Source organism: Sturnus vulgaris, chromosome W (genome assembly GCF_052056855.1).
Source record: "Sturnus vulgaris isolate bStuVul1 chromosome W, bStuVul1.hap1, whole genome shotgun sequence".
NCBI classification, from domain to species: domain Eukaryota; kingdom Metazoa; phylum Chordata; class Aves; order Passeriformes; family Sturnidae; genus Sturnus; species Sturnus vulgaris.
Genome location: NC_142282.1, coordinates 17,575,515 through 17,594,268, shown reverse-complemented (window position 1 = coordinate 17,594,268; position 18,754 = coordinate 17,575,515).

Below are 18,754 nucleotides of genomic sequence, written 5' to 3'. Positions count from 1 at the left end.
GGATGGGATCTCTGACATGGGATCCCTGGCATGGGATGTGATCCCTGGGATTAGATGGGATGGGATGGAATGGAATTGGATCCCTGGGATGGGATGGGATCCCTGGGATGTTATCCCTGGGATGGGATGGGATCCCTGGGATGGGATGGAATCCCTGGCATGGGATAGTTGGGATGGGATGGTATCCCTGGAATGGGATGGGATGGGATGGGATGGGATGGGATGGGATGGGATGGGATGGGATAGGATGGGATGGGATGGGATGGGATGGGATGGGATGGGATGGGATGGGATGGGATGGGATGGGATGGGATGGGATGGGATGGGATGGGAGGGGATGGGATGCGATGGGATGGGATGGGATGCGATGGGATGGGATGCGATGGGATGGGATCCCTGGGATGGGATGGGATCCCAGGTATGGGATGGGATCCCTGGGATGGGATCCTTGGCATGGGATGTGTTCACTGGGATGGGATGGAATCCCTGGAATGGGATGGGATGGGATTCCTGGGATGGGATGGGATGGGATGGGATGGGATCCCTGGAATGGGATTCCTGGGATGGAATGGGATGGGATCCCTGGAATGGGATGTGTTCACTGGGATGGGATGGAATCCCTGGAATGGGATGGGATGGGATTCCTGGGATGGGATGGGATGGGATCCCTGGAATGGGATCCCTGGAATCGGTTCGGATGGGATTGGATGGGATGGGATCGGATCCCTGGGATGGGATGGGATCCCTGGGATGGGATGTGTTCACTGGGATGGGATGGAATCCCTGGAATGGGATGGGATGGGATGGGATTCCTGGGATGGGATGGGATGGGATCCCTGGAATGGGATACCTGGGATGGGATGGGATCCCTGGGTTGGGAACGAATCCCTGGGATGGCATCTGTGAGATGGGATGGGATCTCTGACATGGGATCCCTGGCATGGGATGTGATCCCTGGAATTAGATGGGATGGGATGGAATGGAATTGGATCCCTGGGATGGGATGGGATCCCTGGGATGTTATCACTGGGATGGGATGGGATCCCAGGGATGGGATGGGATGGGAAGGGATGGGATGGGATGGGAGGAGATGGGATCCCTGGGATTGGATCCCTGGGATGAGATGGAATACCTGGCATGAGATAGCAGGGATGATATGGGATGGGATGGGACGGGATGGGATGGGATGGGATGGGATGGGATCCATGGGATGGGATGGGTTGGGATGGGATTGGATCTTTGGGATGGGATGGGATGGGATGGGATCCCAGGGATGGGAACAGATGAAATGGGATCCCTCGGATGGGATGGAATCCCTGGGATGGGATAGCTGGGAAGGGATGGTATCCCTGGAATGGGATGGGATGGAATGGGTTGGGATGGGATGGGATCCCTGGGATGGGATGGGATGGGATCCCTGGGATGGGAACAGATGAAATGGGATCCCCGGGATGGGATGGAATCCCTGGGATGGGATAGCTGGGATGGGATGGGATCCCTGGGATGGGATGGGATGGCATGGCATGGGATCCCTGGGATGAGATGGGCTGGGATGGGATCCCTGGGATGGGATGGGATGGGAATGGGATAGGATGGGATTGGTTGCGATGGGATGGGACGGGATGGGATGGGATCCCTGGGATGGGATGGGATCTCTGGGATGGGATGGTATCCCTGGGATGGGATTGGTTGGGATGGGATCCCTGGGATGGGATGGAATACCTGGCATGAGATAGCAGGGATGATTGGGATGGGATGGGATGGGATGGGATGGGATGGGATGGGATGGGATGGGATGGGATGGGATGGGTTGGGATGGGATGGGATCCCTGCTATGGGATGGGATGGGATGGGATCCCTGCGCTGGGATGGGATGGGATCCCTGGGATGGGATACCTGGGATGGGTTCGGATGGGATTGGATGGGATGGCATGGGATCCCTGGGATGGGATGTGTTCACTGGGATGGGATGGAATCCCTGGAATGGGATGGGATGGGATTCCTGGGATGGGATGGGATGGGATCCCTGGAATGGGATACCTGGGATGGGATGGGATCCCTGGGTTGGGAACGAATCCCTGGGATGGCATCCGCGAGATGGGATGGGATCTGTGACATGGGATCCATGGAATGGGATACCTGGGATCGGTTCGGATGGGATTGGATGGGATGGGATCCCTGGGATGGGATGTGTTCACTGGGATGGGATGGAATCCCTGGAATGGGATGGGATGGGATTCCTGGGATGGGATGGGATGGGATCCCTGGAATGGGATACCTGGAATCGGTTCGGATGGGATTGGATTGGATGGGATGGGATCCCTGGGATGGGATGGGATCCCTGGGATGGGATGTGTTCACTGGGATGGGATGGAATCCCTGGAATGGGATGGGCTTGGATGGGATTCTTGGGATGGGATGGGATGGGATCCCTGGAATGGGATACCTGGGATGGGATGGGATCCCTGGGTTGGGAACGAATCCCTGGGATGGCATCTGTGAGATGGGATGGGATCTCTGACATGGGATCCCTGGCATTGGATGTGGTCCCTGGGATTAGATGGGATGGGATGGAATGGAATTGGATCCCTGGGATGGGATGGGATCCCTGGGATGTTATCCCTGGGATGGGATGGGATCCCTGGGATGGGATGGGATGGGATGGGAAGGGATGGGATGGGAGGAGATGGGATCCATGGGATTGGATCCCTGAGATGAGATGGAATACCTGGCATGAGATAGCAGGGATGATATGGGATGGGATGGGACGGGATGGGATGGGATGGGATGGGATGGGATGGGATCCATGGGATGGGATGGGTTGGGATGGGATTGGATCCTTGGGATGGGATGGGATGGGATCCCAGGGATGGGAACAGATGAAATGGGATCCCTCGGATGGGATGGAATCCCTGGGATGGGATAGCTGGCAAGGGATGGTATCCCTGGAATGGGATGGGATGGAATGGGTTGGGATGGGATGGGATCCCTGGGATGGGATGGGATGGGATCCCTGGGATGGGAACAGATGAAATGGGATCCCCGGGATGGGATGGAATCCCTGGGATGGGATAGCTGGGATGGGATGGGATCCCTGGGATGGGATCCCTGGGATGGGATCTCTGGTATGGGTTGGGATCGCTGGGATTGGATCCCTGGGATGGGATGGGATCCCTGGGATGGGATGGGATCCCTGGGATGGGATGGGATGGCATGGCATGGCATCGCTGGGATGAGATGGGCTGGGATGGGATCCCTGGGATGGGATGGGATGGGATGGGATGGGATGGCATGGCATGGGATCCCTGGGATGAGATGGGCTGGGATGGGATCCCTGGGATGGGATGGGATGGGAATGGGATAGGATGGGATGGGTTGGGATGGGATGGGATGGGATGGTATCCCTGGGATGGGATTGGTTGGGATGGGATCCCTGGGATGGGATGGAATCCCTGGAATGGGATGGGATGGGATGGGATTCCTGGGATGGGATGGGATGGGATCCCTGGAATGGGATACCTGGGATGGGATGGGATCCCTGGGTTGGGAACGAATCCCTGGGATGGCATCTGTGAGATGGGATGTGATCTCTGACATGGGATCCCTGGCATGGGATGTGATCCCTGGGATTAGATGGGATGGGATGGAATGGAATTGGATCCCTGGGATGGGATGGGATCCCTGGGATGTTATCCCTGGGATGGGATGGGATCCCAGGGATGGGAACAGATGAAATGGGATCCCTCGGATGGGATGGAATCCCTGGGATGGGATAGCTGGGAAGGGATGGTATCCCTGGAATGGGATGGGATGGAATGGGTTGGGATGGGATGGGATCCCTGGGATGGGATGGGATGGGATCCCTGGGATGGGAACAGATGAAATGGGATCCCCGGGATGGGATGGAATCCCTGGGATGGGATACCTGGGATGGGATGGGATCCCTGGGATGGGATGGGATCCCTGGGATGGGATCTCTGGTATGGGTTGGGATCGCTGGGATTGGATCCCTGGGATGGGATGGGATCCCTGGGATGGGATGGGATCCCTGGAAAGGGAAGGGATGGGATTCCTGGGTTGGGAATGGATGGGATCCCTTGGATGGGACGGGGTGGGATAGGATACCTGGGATGGGAACAGATGGGATAGGATCCCTGGGATGGGATGGAATCCCTGGGATGGGATAGCTGGGATGGGATTGGATCCCTGGGATGGGATGGGATCCCTGGGATGTTATGAGATCCCTGGGATGGGATCGCTGGGATGGGATAGGATCCCTGGGATGGGATGCCTGGGATGGGATGGGATGGGATGGGATCCCTGGGAAGGGATGGGATGGGATCCCTGGATTGGGATGGGATCCCAGGGATGGTATGGGATCCGTGGAATGGGATGGGATCCGTGGGATGGGATGGGATCCCTGGGATGGGATGGGATCTCTGGTATGGGTTGGGATCCCTGGGATTGGATCCCTGGGATGGGATGGGATCCCTGGAATGGGATGGGATCCCTGGAAAGGGAAGGGATGGGATTCCTGGTTTGGGAATGGATGGGATCCCTTGGATGGGATGGGATGGGAATGGGATAGGATGGGATGGGATGGGATGGGATAGGATGGGATGGGTTTGGATGAGATGGGATCCCTGGGATGGGATGGGCTGGGATGGGATCCCTGGGATGGGATGGGATGGGATGGGATGGGATGGGAATGGGATAGGATGGGATGGGATGGGATCCCTGCTATGGGATGGGATGGGATACCTGGGATGGGTTCGGATGGGATTGGATGGGATGGGATGGGATCCCCGGGATGGGATGGGATCCCTGGGATGGGATGTGTTCACTGGGATGGGATGGGATCCCTGGAATGGGATGGGATTTCTGGGATTGGATGGGATGGGATCCCTGGAATGGGATTCCTGGGATGGGATGGGATCCCTGGGTTGGGATCGAATCCCTGGGATGGCATCCGTGAGATGGGATGGGATCTCTGACATGGGATCCCTGGCATGGGATGTGATCCCTGGGATGAGATTGGATCCCTGGGATGAGATGGAATACCTGGCATGAGATAGCAGGGATGATATGGGATGGGATGGGACGGGATGGGATGGGATGGGATGGGATCCCTGGGATGGTATGGGATCCCTGGGATGGGATCCCTGGGATGGGATCCATGGGATGGGATGGGTTGGGATGGGTTGGGAACCGTTTAATGGGATCTTATGGGATCCCTGGGATGAGATGGGATGGGATTGGATCCCTGGGATGGGATGAGATGGGATCCTAGGGATGGGATCCCTGGATTATGATCCCTCGTATGGGATGGGATCCCTGGGATGGAATGGAATCCCTGGGATGGGATGTGATGGCATGGCATGGGATCCCTGGGATGAGATGGGCTGTGATGGGATCCCTGGGATGGGATGGGATGGGATGGGAATGGGATAGGATGGGATGGGTTGGGATGGGATGGGATGGGATCCCTGGGATGGGATGGGATCCCTGGGATGGGATTAGTTGGTATGGGATCCCTGCTATGGGATGGGATGGGATGGCATGGGATGGGATGGGATCCCTGGGATGGGATGGGATCGCTGGGATGGGATGTGTTCACTGGGATGGGATGGAATCCCTGGAATGGGATGGGATGGGATTCCTGGGATGGGATGGGATGGGATCCCTGGAATGGGATTCCTGGGATGGGATGGGATCCCTGGGTTGGGATCGAATCCCTGGGATGGCATCCGTGAGATGGGATGGGATCTCTGACATGGGATACCTGGCATGGGATGTGATCCCTGGGATGAGATGGGATGGGATGGAATGGAATTGGATCCCTGGGATGGGATGGGATCCCTGGGATGTTATCCCTGGGATGGGATGTGATCCCTGGGATGGGATGGGATGGCATGTGAAGGGATGGGAGGGGATGGGATCCCTGGGATTGGATCCCTGGGATGAGATGGAATACCTGGCATGAGATAGCAGGGATGATATGGGATGGGATGGGACGGGATGGGATGGGATGGGGTGGGATCCCTGGGATGGGATGGGATCCCTGGGATGGGATCCCTGGGATGGGATCCCTGGGATGGGATCCCTGGGATGGGATGTGTTGGGATGGGTTGGGAACCGTTTGATGGGATCTTATGGGATCCCTGGGATGAGATGGGATGGGATTGGATCCCTGGGATGGGATGAGATGGGATCCTAGGGATGGGATCCCTGCAATGTGATCCCTCGTATGGGATGGGATCCCTGGGATGGGATGGGATGGGATGGGAATGGGATAGGATGGGATGGGATGGGATGGGATGGGATGGGATGGGATGGGATGGGTTTGGATGGGATGGGATCCCTGGGATGGGATGGGATGGGATGGCATGGCATGGGATCCCTGGGATGAGATGGGCTGGGATGGGATCCCTGGGATGGGATGGGATGGGATGGGATGGGATGGGATGGGTTGGGATGGGATTGGTTGGGATGGGATCCCTGGGATGGGATGTGTTCACTGGGATGGGATGGAATCCCTGGAATGGGATGGGATGGGATTCCTGGGATGGGATGGGATGGGATCCCTGGAATGGGATTCCTGGGATGGGATGGGATCCCTGGGTTGGGATCGAATCCCTGGGATGGCATCCGTGAGATGGGATGGGATCTCTGACATGGGATACCTGGCATGGGATGTGATCCCTGGGATGAGATGGGATGGGATGGAATGGAATTGGATCCCTGGGATGGGATGGGATCCCTGGGATGTTATCCCTGGGATGGGATGTGATCCCTGGGATGGGATGGGATGGCATGTGAAGGGATGGGAGGGGATGGGATCCCTGGGATTGGATCCCTGGGATGAGATGGAATACCTGGCATGAGATAGCAGGGATGATATGGGATGGGATGGGACGGGATGGGATGGGATGGGGTGGGATCCCTGGGATGGGATGGGATCCCTGGGATGGGATCCCTGGGATGGGATCCCTGGGATGGGATGTGTTGGGATGGGTTGGGAACCGTTTGATGGGATCTTATGGGATCCCTGGGATGAGATGGGATGGGATTGGATCCCTGGGATGGGATGAGATGGGATCCTAGGGATGGGATCCCTGCAATGTGATCCCTCGTATGGGATGGGATCCCTGGGATGGGATGGGATGGGAATGGGATAGGATGGGATGGGATGGGATGGGATGGGATGGGATGGGTTTGGATGGGATGGGATCCCTGGGATGGGATGGGATGGGATGGCATGGCATGGGATCCCTGGGATGAGATGGGCTGGGATGGGATCCCTGGGATGGGATGGGATGGGATGGGATGGGATGGGATGGGATGGGATGGGATGGTATGGGATGGGATGGGATGGGTTGGGATGGGATTGGTTGGGATGGGATCCCTGGGATGGGATGGGATCCCTGGGATGGGATGTGTTCACTGGGATGGGATGGAATCCCTGGAATGGGATGGGATGGGATTCCTGGGATGGGATGGGATGGGATGGGATCCCTGGAATGGGATTCCTGGGATGGAATCGGATCCCTGGGTTGGGATCGAATCCCTGGGATGGCATCCGTTAGATGGGATGGGATCTCTGTCATGGGATCCCTAGCATGGGATGGGATCTCTGTCATGGGATCCCTGGGATGGGATGTGATGGGATCCCTGTGATGTTATCCCTGGGATGGGATGGGTTCCCTGGGATGGGATGGGATCTCTGGGATGGGATGGGATGGGATGGGAGGGGATGGGATCCCTGGGATTGGATCCCTGGGATGAGATGGAATACCTGGCATGAGATAGCAGGGATGATATGGGATGGGATGGGACGGGATGGGATGGGATGGGATGGGATGGGATGGCATGGCATGGGATCCCTGGGATGAGATGGGCTTGGATGGGATCCCTGGGATGGGATGGGATGGGATGGGAATGGGATAGGATGGGATTGGTTGCGATGGGATGGGACGGGATGGGATGGGATCCCTGGGATGGGATGGGATCTCTGGGATGGGATGGTATCCCTGGGATGGGATTGGTTGGGATGAGATCCCTGGGATGGGATGGAATACCTGGCATGAGACAGCAGGGATGATTGGGATGGGATGGGATGGGATGGGTTGGGATGGGATGGGATGGGATGGGATCCCTGGGATGGGATACCTGGGATGGGTTCGGATGGGATTGGATGGGATGGGATGGGATCCCTGGGATGGGATGGGATCGCTGGGATGGGATGTGTTCACTGGGATGGGATGGAATCCCTGGAATGGGATGGGATGGGATTCCCGGGATAGGATGGGATGGGATCCCTGGAATGGGATACCTGGGATGGGATGGGATCCCTGGGTTGGGAACGAATCCCTGGGATGGCATCCGTGAGATGGGATGGGATCTCTGACATGGGATCCATGGAATGGGATACCTGGGATCGGTTCGGATGGGATTGGATGGGATGGGATGGGATCCCTGGGATGGGATCCCTGGGATGGGATGTGTTCACTGGGATGGGATGGAATCCCTGGAATGGGATGGGATGGGATTCCTGGGATGGGATGGCATGGGATCCCTGGGATGGGATACCTGGGATCGGTTCGGATGGGATTGGATGGGATGGGATGGGATCCCTGGGATGGGATGGGATCCCTGGGATGGGATGTGTTCACTGGGATGGGATGGAATCCCTGGAATGGGATGGGATTCCTGGGATGGGATGGGATGGGATCCCTGGAATGGGATACCTGGGATGGGATCCCTGGGTTGGGAACCAATCCCTGGGATGGCATCTGTGAGATGGGATGGGATCTCTGACATGGGATCCCTGGCATGGGATGTGATCCCTGGGATTAGATGGGATGGGATGGAATGGAATTGGATCCCTGGGATGGGATGGGATCCCTGGGATGTTATCCCTGGGATGGGATGGGATCCCTGGGATGGGATGGGATGGGAAGGGATGGGATGGGAGGGGATGGGATCCCTGGGATTGGATCCCTGGGATGAGATGGAATACCTGGCATGAGATAGCAGGGATGATATGGGATGGGATGGGACGGGATGGGATGGGATGGGATCCCTGGGATGGTATGGGATCCCTGGGATGGGATCCCTGGGATGGGATCCATGGGATGGGATGGGTTGGGATTGGTTGGGAACCGTTTGATGGGATCTTATGGGATCCCTGGGATGAGATGGGATGGGATTGGATCCCTGGGATGGAATGAGATGGGATCCTAGGGATGGGATCCCTGGAATGTGATCCCTCGTATGGGATGGGATCCCTGGGATGGGATGGAATCCCTGGGATGGGATCCCGGGGATGGGATGGGATCCCTGGGATGGGATTCCTGGGATGGGATCCCTGGGATGGGATGGGATGGGATGGGATGGGATGGGAAGGGATGGGAAGGGGTGGGATGGGCTGGGAAGGGATGGGATGGGATGGGATCCCTGGGATGGGATGGGATAAGGTGGGATGGGATTGGATGGGATGGGATGCGATCCCTGGGATGGGATGGGATCCCTGGGATGGGATGGGATCCATGGGATGGGATGGGTTTGGATGGGATTGGATCCTTGGGATGGGATGGGATGGGATCCCAGGGATGGGAACAGATGAAATGGGATCCCTGGGATGGGATGGAATCCCTGGGATGGGATAGCTGGGAACTGATGGTATCACTGGAATGGGATGGGATGGGATGGGTTGGGATGGGATGGGATCCCTGGGATGGGATGGAATCCCTGGGATGGGATAGCTGGGATGGGATCCCTGGGATGGGATGGGATCCCTGGGATGGGTTGGGATCACTGGGATGGGATGGGATGGGATGGGATGGGATGGGATGGGATGGGATGGGATGGGATTGGATGGGATGGGATGAGATAGGATGGGGTGGGATGGGATGGGATCCCTGGGATGGGATGGGATCCGTGGGATGGGATGGGATCCTTGGGATGGGATGGGATGGGATGGGATGGGATCCCTGGGATGGGATGGGATCCCTGGGATGGGATGGGATCTCTGGTATGGGTTGGGATCGCTGGGATTGGATCCCTGGGATGGGATGGGATCCCTGGGATGGGATGGGATCCCTGGAAAGGGAAGGGATGGGATTCCTGGGTTGGGAATGGATGGGATCCCTTGGATGGGACGGGGTGGGATAGGATACCTGGGATGGGAACAGATGGGATAGGATCCCTGGGATGGGATGGAATCCCTGGGATGGGATAGCTGGGATGGGATTGGATGCCTGGGATGGGATGGGATGGGATCCCTGGGATGGTATGCCTGGGATGGGATGGGATGGGATGGTATGGGATGGGATGGGTTTGGATGGGATGGGATCCCTGGGATAGGATGGCATGGGATGGCATGGCATGGCATCCCTGGGATGAGATGGGCTGGGATGGGATCCCTGGGATGGGATGGGATGGGATGGGATGGGATGGGATGGGATGGGAATGGGATGGGATAGGATGGGATGGGACGGGACCGGACGGGACGGGACGGGGTGGGTTGGGATGGTATGGGCTGGGTTGGGATGGGATTCCTGGGATGGGATGGGATGGGATGCGATGGGATGGGATCCCTGGGATGGGATGGGATCCCAGGTATGGGATGGGATCCCTGGGATGGGATCCCAGGGATGGGATGGGATCCCTGGAATGGGATACCTGGGATGGGATGGGATCCCTGGGTTGGGAACGAATCCCTGGGATGGCATCTGTGAGATGGGATGGGATCTCTGACATGGGATCCCTGGCATGGGATGTGATCCCTGGAATTAGATGGGATGGGATGGAATGGAATTGGATCCCTGGGATGGGATGGGATCCCTGGGATGTTATCACTGGGATGGGATGGGATTCCAGGGATGGGATGGGATGGGAAGGGATGGGATGGGAGGAGATGGGATCCCTGGGATTGGATCCCTGGGATGAGATGGAATACCTGGCATGAGATAGCAGGGATGATATGGGATGGGATGGGACGGGATGGGATGGGATGGGATGGGATGGGATCCATGGGATGGGATGGGTTGGGATGGGATTGGATCTTTGGGATGGGATGGGATGGGATGGGATCCCAGGGATGGGAACAGATGAAATGGGATCCCTCGGATGGGATGGAATCCCTGGAATGGGATAGCTGGGAAGGGATGGTATCCCTGGAATGGGATGGGATGGAATGGGTTGGGATGGGATGGGATCCCTGGGATGGGATGGGATGGGATCCCTGGGATGGGAACAGATGAAATGGGATCCCCGGGATGGGATGGAATCCCTGGGATGGGATAGCTGGGATGGGATGGGATCCCTGGGATGGGATGGGATGGCATGGCATGGGATCCCTGGGATGAGATGGGCTGGGATGGGATCCCTGGGATGGGATGGGATGGGATGGGAATGGGATAGGATGGGATTGGTTGCGATGGGATGGGACGGGATGGGATGGGATCCCTGGGATGGGATGGGATCTCTGGGATGGGATGGTATCCCTGGGATGGGATTGGTTGGGATGGGATCCCTGGGATGGGATGGAATACCTGGCATGAGATAGCAGGGATGATTGGGATGGGATGGGATGGGATGGGATGGGATGGGATGGGATGGGATGGGATGGGATGGGTTGGGATGGGATGGGATCCCTGCTATGGGATGGGATGGGATGGGATCCCTGCGCTGGGATGGGATGGGATCCCTGGGATGGGATACCTGGGATGGGTTCGGATGGGATTGGATGGGATGGCATGGGATCCCTGGGATGGGATGTGTTCACTGGGATGGGATGGAATCCCTGGAATGGGATGGGATGGGATTCCTGGGATGGGATGGGATGGGATCCCTGGAATGGGATACCTGGGATGGGATGGGATCCCTGGGTTGGGAACGAATCCCTGGGATGGCATCCGCGAGATGGGATGGGATCTGTGACATGGGATCCATGGAATGGGATACCTGGGATCGGTTCGGATGGGATTGGATGGGATGGGATCCCTGGGATGGGATGTGTTCACTGGGATGGGATGGAATCCCTGGAATGGGATGGGATGGGATTCCTGGGATGGGATGGGATGGGATCCCTGGAATGGGATACCTGGAATCGGTTCGGATGGGATTGGATGGGATGGGATGGGATCCCTGGGATGGGATGGGATCCCTGGGATGGGATGGGCTTGGATGGGATTCTTGGGATGGGATGGGATGGGATCCCTGGAATGGGATACCTGGGATGGGATGGGATCCCTGGGTTGGGAACGAATCCCTGGGATGGCATCTGTGAGATGGGATGGGATCTCTGACATGGGATCCCTGGCATTGGATGTGGTCCCTGGGATTAGATGGGATGGGATGGAATGGAATTGGATCCCTGGGATGGGATGGGATCCCTGGGATGTTATCCCTGGGATGGGATGGGATCCCTGGGATGGGATGGGATGGGATGGGAAGGGATGGGATGGGAGGAGATGGGATCCATGGGATTGGATCCCTGGGATGAGATGGAATACCTGGCATGAGATAGCAGGGATGATATGGGATGGGATGGGACGGGATGGGATGGGATGGGATGGGATGGGATGGGATCCATGGGATGGGATGGGTTGGGATGGGATTGGATCCTTGGGATGGGATGGGATGGGATCCCAGGGATGGGAACAGATGAAATGGGATCCCTCGGATGGGATGGAATCCCTGGGATGGGATAGCTGGCAAGGGATGATATCCCTGGAATGGGATGGGATGGAATGGGTTGGGATGGGATGGGATCCCTGGGATGGGATGGGATGGGATCCCTGGGATGGGAACAGATGAAATGGGATCCCCGGGATGGGATGGAATCCCTGGGATGGGATAGCTGGGATGGGATGGGATCCCTGGGATGGGATCCCTGGGATGGGATCTCTGGTATGGGTTGGGATCGCTGGGATTGGATCCCTGGGATGGGATGGGATCCCTGGGATGGGATGGGATCCCTGGGATGGGATGGGATGGCATGGCATGGCATCGCTGGGATGAGATGGGCTGGGATGGGATCCCTGGGATGGGATGGGATGGGATGGGATGGCATGGCATGGGATCCCTGGGATGAGATGGGCTGGGATGGGATCCCTGGGATGGGATGGGATGGGAATGGGATAGGATGGGATGGGTTGGGATGGGATGGGATGGGATCCCTGGAATGGGATGGGATCCCTGGGATGGGATGGGATGGTATCCCTGGGATGGGATTGGTTGGGATGGGATCCCTGGGATGGGATGGAATCCCTGGAATGGGATGGGATGGGATGGGATTCCTGGGATGGGATGGGATGGGATCCCTGGAATGGGATACCTGGGATGGGATGGGATCCCTGGGTTGGGAACGAATCCCTGGGATGGCATCTGTGAGATGGGATGTGATCTCTGACATGGGATCCCTGGCATGGGATGTGATCCCTGGGATTAGATGGGATGGGATGGAATGGAATTGGATCCCTGGGATGGGATGGGATCCCTGGGATGTTATCCCTGGGATGGGATGGGATCCCAGGGATGGGAACAGATGAAATGGGATCCCTCGGATGGGATGGAATCCCTGGGATGGGATAGCTGGGAAGGGATGGTATCCCTGGAATGGGATGGGATGGGATGGAATGGGTTGGGATGGGATGGGATCCCTGGGATGGGATGGGATGGGATCCCTGGGATGGGAACAGATGAAATGGGATCCCCGGGATGGGATGGAATCCCTGGGATGGGATACCTGGGATGGGATGGGATCCCTGGGATGGGATGGGATCCCTGGGATGGGATCTCTGGTATGGGTTGGGATCGCTGGGATTGGATCCCTGGGATGGGATGGGATCCCTGGGATGGGATGGGATCCCTGGAAAGGGAAGGGATGGGATTCCTGGGTTGGGAATGGATGGGATCCCTTGGATGGGACGGGGTGGGATAGGATACCTGGGATGGGAACAGATGGGATAGGATCCCTGGGATGGGATGGAATCCCTGGGATGGGATAGCTGGGATGGGATTGGATCCCTGGGATGGGATGGGATCCCTGGGATGTTATGAGATCCCTGGGATGGGATCGCTGGGATGGGATAGGATCCCTGGGATGGGATGCCTGGGATGGGATGGGATGGGATGGGATCCCTGGGAAGGGATGGGATGGGATCCCTGGATTGGGATGGGATCCCAGGGATGGTATGGGATCCGTGGAATGGGATGGGATCCGTGGGATGGGATGGGATCCCTGGGATGGGATGGGATCTCTGGTATGGGTTGGGATCCCTGGGATTGGATCCCTGGGATGGGATGGGATCCCTGGAATGGGATGGGATCCCTGGAAAGGGAAGGGATGGGATTCCTGGTTTGGGAATGGATGGGATCCCTTGGATGGGATGGGATGGGAATGGGATAGGATGGGATGGGATGGGATGGGATAGGATGGGATGGGTTTGGATGAGATGGGATCCCTGGGATGGGATGGGCTGGGATGGGATCCCTGGGATGGGATGGGATGGGATGGGATGGGAATGGGATAGGATGGGATGGGATGGGATCCCTGCTATGGGATGGGATGGGATACCTGGGATGGGTTCGGATGGGATTGGATGGGATGGGATGGGATCCCCGGGATGGGATGGGATCCCTGGGATGGGATGTGTTCACTGGGATGGGATGGGATCCCTGGAATGGGATGGGATTTCTGGGATTGGATGGGATGGGATCCCTGGAATGGGATTCCTGGGATGGGATGGGATCCCTGGGTTGGGATCGAATCCCTGGGATGGCATCCGTGAGATGGGATGGGATCTCTGACATGGGATCCCTGGCATGGGATGTGATCCCTGGGATGAGATTGGATCCCTGGGATGAGATGGAATACCTGGCATGAGATAGCAGGGATGATATGGGATGGGATGGGACGGGATGGGATGGGATGGGATGGGATCCCTGGGATGGTATGGGATCCCTGGGATGGGATCCCTGGGATGGGATCCATGGGATGGGATGGGTTGGGATGGGTTGGGAACCGTTTAATGGGATCTTATGGGATCCCTGGGATGAGATGGGATGGGATTGGATCCCTGGGATGGGATGAGATGGGATCCTAGGGATGGGATCCCTGGATTATGATCCCTCGTATGGGATGGGATCCCTGGGATGGAATGGAATCCCTGGGATGGGATGTGATGGCATGGCATGGGATCCCTGGGATGAGATGGGCTGTGATGGGATCCCTGGGATGGGATGGGATGGGATGGGAATGGGATAGGATGGGATGGGTTGGGATGGGATGGGATGGGATCCCTGGGATGGGATGGGATCCCTGGGATGGGATTAGTTGGTATGGGATCCCTGCTATGGGATGGGATGGGATGGCATGGGATGGGATGGGATCCCTGGGATGGGATGGGATCGCTGGGATGGGATGTGTTCACTGGGATGGGATGGAATCCCTGGAATGGGATGGGATGGGATTCCTGGGATGGGATGGGATGGGATCCCTGGAATGGGATTCCTGGGATGGGATGGGATCCCTGGGTTGGGATCGAATCCCTGGGATGGCATCCGTGAGATGGGATGGGATCTCTGACATGGGATACCTGGCATGGGATGTGATCCCTGGGATGAGATGGGATGGGATGGAATGGAATTGGATCCCTGGGATGGGATGGGATCCCTGGGATGTTATCCCTGGGATGGGATGTGATCCCTGGGATGGGATGGGATGGCATGTGAAGGGATGGGAGGGGATGGGATCCCTGGGATTGGATCCCTGGGATGAGATGGAATACCTGGCATGAGATAGCAGGGATGATATGGGATGGGATGGGACGGGATGGGATGGGATGGGGTGGGATCCCTGGGATGGGATGGGATCCCTGGGATGGGATCCCTGGGATGGGATCCCTGGGATGGGATCCCTGGGATGGGATGTGTTGGGATGGGTTGGGAACCGTTTGATGGGATCTTATGGGATCCCTGGGATGAGATGGGATGGGATTGGATCCCTGGGATGGGATGAGATGGGATCCTAGGGATGGGATCCCTGCAATGTGATCCCTCGTATGGGATGGGATCCCTGGGATGGGATGGGATGGGATGGGAATGGGATAGGATGGGATGGGATGGGATGGGATGGGATGGGTTTGGATGGGATGGGATCCCTGGGATGGGATGGGATGGGATGGCATGGCATGGCATGGGATCCCTGGGATGAGATGGGCTGGGATGGGATCCCTGGGATGGGATGGGATGGGATGGCATGGGATGGCATGTGAAGGGATGGGAGGGGATGGGATCCCTGGGATTGGATCCCTGGGATGAGATGGAATACCTGGCATGAGATAGCAGGGATGATATGGGATGGGATGGGACGGGATGGGATGGGATGGGGTGGGATCCCTGGGATGGGATGGGATCCCTGGGATGGGATCCCTGGGATGGGATCCCTGGGATGGGATCCCTGGGATGGGATGTGTTGGGATGGGTTGGGAACCGTTTGATGGGATCTTATGGGATCCCTGGGATGAGATGGGATGGGATTGGATCCCTGGGATGGGATGAGATGGGATCCTAGGGATGGGATCCCTGCAATGTGATCCCTCGTATGGGATGGGATCCCTGGGATGGGATGGGATGGGATGGGAATGGGATAGGATGGGATGGGATGGGATGGGATGGGATGGGATGGGATGGGTTTGGATGGGATGGGATCCCTGGGATGGGATGGGATGGGATGGCATGGCATGGGATCCCTGGGATGAGATGGGCTGGGATGGGATCCCTGGGATGGGATGGGATGGGATGGGATTGGATGGGATGGGATGGTATGGGATGGGATGGGATGGGTTGGGATGGGATTGGTTGGGATGGGATCCCTGGGATGGGATGGGATCCCTGGGATGGGATGTGTTCACTGGGATGGGATGGAATCCCTGGAATGGGATGGGATGGGATTCCTGGGATGGGATGGGATGGGATGGGATGGGATCCCTGGAATGGGATTCCTGGGATGGGATGGGATCTCTGTCATGGGATCCCTGGGATGGGATGTGATGGGATCCCTGTGATGTTATCCCTGGGATGGGATGGGTTCCCTGGGATGGGATGGGATCTCTGGGATGGGATGGGATGGGAGGGGATGGGATCCCTGGGATTGGATCCCTGGGATGAGATGGAATACCTGGCATGAGATAGCAGGGATGATATGGGATGGGATGGGACGGGATGGGATGGGATGGGATGGGATGGGATGGCATGGCATGGGATCCCTGGGATGAGATGGGCTTGGATGGGATCCCTGGGATGGGATGGGATGGGATGGGAATGGGATAGGATGGGATTGGTTGCGATGGGATGGGACGGGATGGGATGGGATCCCTGGGATGGGATGGGATCTCTGGGATGGGATGGTATCCCTGGGATGGGATTGGTTGGGATGAGATCCCTGGGATGGGATGGAATACCTGGCATGAGACAGCAGGGATGATTGGGATGGGATGGGATGGGATGGGTTGGGATGGGATGGGATGGGATCCCTGGGATGGGATACCTGGGATGGGTTCGGATGGGATTGGATGGGATGGGATGGGATCCCTGGGATGGGATGGGATCGCTGGGATGGGATGTGTTCACTGGGATGGGATGGAATCCCTGGAATGGGATGGGATGGGATTCCCGGGATAGGATGGGATGGGATCCCTGGAATGGGATACCTGGGATGGGATGGGATCCCTGGGTTGGGAACGAATCCCTGGGATGGCATCCGTGAGATGGGATGGGATCTCTGACATGGGATCCATGGAATGGGATACCTGGGATCGGTTCGGATGGGATTGGATGGGATGGGATGGGATCCCTGGGATGGGATCCCTGGGATGGGATGTGTTCACTGGGATGGGATGGAATCCCTGGAATGGGATGGGATGGGATTCCTGGGATGGGATGGCATGGGATCCCTGGGATGGGATACCTGGGATCGGTTCGGATGGGATTGGATGGGATGGGATGGGATCCCTGGGATGGGATGGGATCCCTGGGATGGGATGTGTTCACTGGGATGGGATGGAATCCCTGGAATGGGATGGGATTCCTGGGATGGGATGGGATGGGATCCCTGGAATGGGATACCTGGGATGGGATCCCTGGGTTGGGAACCAATCCCTGGGATGGCATCTGTGAGATGGGATGGGATCTCTGACATGGGATCCCTGGCATGGGATGTGATCCCTGGGATTAGATGGGATGGGATGGAATGGAATTGGATCCCTGGGATGGGATGGGATCCCTGGGATGTTATCCCTGGGATGGGATGGGATCCCTGGGATGGGAAGGGATGGGATGGGAGGGGATGGGATCCCTGGGATTGGATCCCTGGGATGAGATGGAATACCTGGCATGAGATAGCAGGGATGATATGGGATGGGATGGGACGGGATGGGATGGGATGGGATCCCTGGGATGGTATGGGATCCCTGGGATGGGATCCCTGGGATGGGATCCATGGGATGGGATGGGTTGGGATTGGTTGGGAACCGTTTGATGGGATCTTATGGGATCCCTGGGATGAGATGGGATGGGATTGGATCCCTGGGATGGAATGAGATGGGATCCTAGGGATGGGATCCCTGGAATGTGATCCCTCGTATGGGATGGGATCCCTGGGATGGGATGGAATCCCTGGGATGGGATCCCGGGGATGGGATGGGATCCCTGGGATGGGATTCCTGGGATGGGATCCCTGGGATGG